This window comes from Aquarana catesbeiana, linkage group LG01 (genome assembly GCF_042186555.1).
Source record: "Aquarana catesbeiana isolate 2022-GZ linkage group LG01, ASM4218655v1, whole genome shotgun sequence".
In the NCBI taxonomy this organism is placed as follows: domain Eukaryota; kingdom Metazoa; phylum Chordata; class Amphibia; order Anura; family Ranidae; genus Aquarana; species Aquarana catesbeiana.
The window spans coordinates 64,880,752-64,885,702 of NC_133324.1; the positions used below are offsets into that span (position 1 = coordinate 64,880,752).

Genomic DNA, 4,951 nt, shown 5'->3' on the forward strand with positions numbered 1-4,951 from the left:
CCACAGGCGGTGATTTCAGCAGGGGAGCATCGATAGTTTCAAAGAACTATTAGCACCTGAACAACCACAACATACAGGGATATACAATGTAATACTGACACATAATCACACACATAGGTTGGACTTGAAGGATTTGTGTCTTTTTTCAACCTCACCTACTATGTAACCATGTAATGAGTATTTTTTATTTATTATTATTATTATTATTATTATTATTAATAATAATAATAATAATAATAATAATACATTAATAAAAAATGTTAATGTAATGTTACATTATTATTTGTATTATTACTACTTATAACAATAATCATCACAATATTGTTGTTGTTATCTTTTTTTTTTTTTTTTTTGCTTGCTTATTTTTATTTATTATTATTCATATTTTTTAGCTATTTTTTATCTTGATATTTTCATTATTACAAATTAAATATCATTTTCATGCGATTGAAAGAACAGACTGGTGACTGACTGTTATGACTTCCAGTTGTTAAGGTCTAATTGCTGCATGCATAACTATTATTAAAATAATTATATATAAAAAAAAGTAATTGAAGACATTATTTTTTTTTCTTGGTGTGAACACACTGGTGATTAGTCATTCCTGCTTGTGTTGCTAGTACCAGTTGTATGCTGACATTGGACCCATCCCCTCTATCAGAGGTATGAGTGCCCTATGAGTGCCTGGCCAGGTGCTGGCTGGATGTGGCAGCTGTGCTCCAGCAGTGATTGACAGCTGGCTGTGATGTCAGGGGGTGGGCGTGTCCTGAGAGGAGTTCCCTGGGAAGGCAGAGGCAGGAAGGCTGACTCCAGTGTGTGACCTGGGAGAGAATGGGCTGATCACAGACACAGGAGGACTGCTGGGGAGGATGCAGTGTGCAGCAGAGACAGGCAGACTGAAGAACAAAGCATGGATGAGGAGGAAGGGGTAGCTGGAGCTTGGAGCTGGGATTGCCACTGTCACCATCATGGTAAGTGCTGCCTGTTCAGGATGCTCTTCAGCCCCTGCAGCACAATTATCCGGCTGCTACACCTTCTTTATGTGCTGCACAATGGGATCAGCTGCAGCATCAGCTCTGGGCTAATCCTGCTTGTGTTCTGTGCAAAGCTTCATGTCACCGAGCTGTCATCTGCAAAGTGCAACAACCCATGGCAACCAGCTTTTGGCTGCAGGGCAGTTAGGGATGATTTCTGATTGGTCGGTAATGGCTTCTTGCACTTTGCCCCGGCTGTCGCTTTTTGCACCTAGTTTATGGATTAGGTGAACCTCTATATTGGAGATTGAGTGATCCCCTATATTGGAGGTGAGGTGATCCCCCCTATATTGGAGGTGAGGTGATCCCCCTATATTGGAGATGGAGTTATTCCCCTATAATGGAGATGGAGTGATCCCCTATAGTGGAGGTGAGGTTATCCTCTATATTGGAGATTGAGTGATCCCCTATATTGGAGATGGAGTGATTCCCCTATAATGGAGATGGAGTGATCCCCTATATTTAAGATGGAATGATCCCCTATATTGGAGGTGCGGTGATCCCCGATATTTGAGATGGAATGATCCCCTATATTGGAGGTGAGGTGATCCCCTATATTGGAGGTGAGGTGATCCCCTATATTGGAGATGAGGTGATCCCCTATATTGGAGATGAAGTGATCCCCTATATTGGAGATGGAGTGATCCCCTATATCGGAGGTGAGGTGATCCCCTATATTGAAGGTGAGGTGATCCCCTATATTGGAGATGGAGTGATCCCCTATATTGGAGTTGGAGCGATCCCCTTTATTGGAGATGGAGCGATCCCCTTTATTGGAGATGGAGCGATCCCCTTTATTGGAGATGGAGTGATCCCCTATATTGGAGATGGAGTGATTCCCCTATATTGGAGGTGAGGCGGTCCTCTATATCGGAGATGAGGTTGTCCTCTATATCGGAGGTGAAGTGGTCCTCTATATTGGAGGTGAGGTGATCCCCCTAAATTGGAGGTGAGGTGATCCCCCTACATTGGAGATGGAGTGATCCCCTATATTGGAGATGGAGTGATCCCCTGTATTGGAGGTGAGGTGGTCCTCTATATCGCTGAGATGAGGTGGTCCTTTATATCGGTGAGGTGGTCCTTTATATCAGTGAGGTGAGGTGATCCTCTATATCGGAGGTGAGGTGATCCTCTATATCGGAGGTGAGGTGATCCTCTATATCGGAGGTGAGGTGGTCCTCTATATCGGAGGTGAGGTGGTCCTCTATATTGGAGGTGAGGTGGTCCTCTATATCAGAGGTGAGGTGGTCCTCTATATTGGAGGTGAGGAGGTCCTCTATATCGGAGGTGAGGTGGTCCTCTATATCGGAGGTGAGGTGGTCCTCCTATATCGGAGGTGAGGTGGTCCTCCTATATCGGAGGTGAGGTGGTCCTCCTATATCGGAGGTGAGGTGGTCCTCCTATATCGGAGGTGAGGTGGTCCTCTATATTGGAAATTGAGGTGATCCCCTATTTTAATGAATATAATGAGATAAAGATTTCAGGATGCCTTCATCAGATCCCTTCTCCAGGTTTGTTACATTTCTGGATCTCACACATTTTTCACAATATTACAATGAAATAGACATTTAGATGCACCTGAAGAAGTGTCTATAGATAGATCCTGAATTGGTTGGTGACATCTGAGGATTTATTTCCAAGGACACTTTCAGGCGGATCTCTGTTTTTGGAACTCATCAGTATGTCATTCTGAATTTATCTTTTTTATAAATGAAAGGAAGGCTACAATCTAATGAATATTAATTCGATGGATGAGTGAAGAACGAGGACATAAACAGGGACAGGTCCTGGAAACTTAGACGGCTCCCTGGTAGAGCAGACAGCTATATGGCAGCATTGCCAGCTATCCTGTACAATTAAAGTTTAATCCGATTATATTTTCCCTTCCCTGGTTCCTCCTTCACCCCTCATCAACATGCTAAGGACATCTTTAGAGAAAACTTTTCCATTTTCATTACTTACCTTATTTTAGACCCAGTAACATCATCACTGGGTATGTGTGCTTCTCAATGCAATGCTCGCAGATCATGGCTGGTGGGAGGGATCCTAACACCCTCATTAACGTGCCAATAAAATGTTTAAATGATACCTTCCCTTTTTCATTATATTCCTTATTTTAGTCCCAGTGACGTCGTCACTGGCTCCCTGTGCTTCTTTATGCAAAGCCCACAGATCATGGCTGATGAGAGGGGCCTGCAGGGGGTTGTACATGGCTTCCTAATCATCACAGCCCCCTTCCTCAGTACTCCTCTCAAGAGCCCTTAGTACCGATGCAAATAGAGGCTGGCTCTTGATAGGAAAGGAATGCAAAATATAGAAAACTCAGGTTGTATTTAAATCCAGACCACCCTGGGTAACACCCATAGGCGTGCACACAAGGTATGCCGGGTGTGCCTGGGCACACCCTAATCACCCCATGTGCATTAGCATTATCGCATTGTTATTGTGCCGCCAGGGAGATCAGTATGCCAGGGTCATATACTGGATATGTAGACACACACGTGTTTGATCTTTAGGGTGCACACCCTAATCCAGGGATATGCAATTAGTGGACCTCCAACTGTTGCAGAACTACAAGTCCCATGAGGCATAGCAAGACTCTGTCAGCCACAAGCATGACACCCAGAGGCAGAGGCATGATGGGACTTGTAGTTTTGCAACAGCTGGCGGTCCGCTAATTGCATATTCCCTGCGCCTAATCCAATAGGCCGCACACACCTATGGTAACACCCACATGTGATGCTGAGCCTCCATGACTGATGATGATGGTGGTGATGGTGGTGATGATGATGATCCCTGAAAGAAACTGAAATCCAATGAATGAAAAGGGGCGGGCTGGGGAAGAAAGAGCAAAATGATGCTGATTGTCCTCCAGCCAGGAAATGAGGCGGAGTCTCATCTGGCTCTCTGTTTCTCCTAACGCACATTGTGAGAGGCTCACAGTGTGCAGTAAAAGTCAGAGTACAGCAGTGGAGCCTGTATGCTTGTACAAGCCTGAAGTGAAGGCTAAAGGTCAGATTTAAAGCGTAACTAAAAAGGAATAAAAAAAAATAAAAATCTATATAATATATTGGAGCACACCAGTAAACCCCGTACTGTGGAGGAGCAGTGTTGCCACCCTAGTAAAGGAAGTTTGGTAAAGTGTGTGTGTGTGTGTATATATATATATATTTATTTATTTTTATTTATATATATATATATATATATATATATATATATATATATATATATATATATAATTTCTTTTTTCTTTTTATGTATTTATATATATATATATATATATATATATAACTTTTTATTTATTTTTCTTCTTTTGTTTATTTTATTATAATTTATATATAAATATATACAAAAAGGCATGGAATTTAAAGGGTAACTCCACTTTTGTGGGGAAAAAAAAAGCCAAATAACAAAAAAATATATACAGTAGAATATACAATTGCAACACAAGTCATATTGTAATTGAATGTTATCAAAAATGACCTTTCCTTAATCTGCAGGCGCTGTAATTTTCTGTAAAATGCAATATGGCTACTTGGAGGCGTTCTGTACACAGAATGTATACTGGACACTCTCAAAAAACATCATTTCCGGCTTGTGTGATTGGCTCACCAATTTTCCCCAGAATTCTGCACTAAGATACAAGTCAGATTTCCGGCATCCCCTGCAACAAAAATGTCATTTTTGGTGAGATACTTCCAATAAGAAAAGAACGACTTAAGGGATGCTGACCCTGCAACTTTCCCCATTAGAGCACTACAGGTGCAGCAGCTGGTTGATAATTATGAAGCCACTCCCATTAGACTCACTGTGCACATGGACACAGACAAACACACTGATTTTCTCAGAATAACTAAAGGTAGGACTCTTCAACAAAGTTTGTTAAAATCCTTGCAATGTACATAGATCACCCAGAG

The 4,951-nt window shown here is 41.9% G+C and overlaps 1 protein-coding gene across 1 annotated transcript in view; it reads left to right on the top strand.

Annotated features, from left to right (window-relative positions):
• The first annotated feature begins 719 nt into the window (after positions 1-719).
• Positions 720-4,951, top strand: part of MAPK4 (mitogen-activated protein kinase 4) — a 164,583-nt gene continuing 160,351 nt past the window's right edge. The window contains exon 1 of the mRNA XM_073619718.1: positions 720-971. The gene's annotated coding sequence lies outside the window, so the exon portion shown is untranslated. The remainder of the gene's footprint in view (positions 972-4,951) is intronic.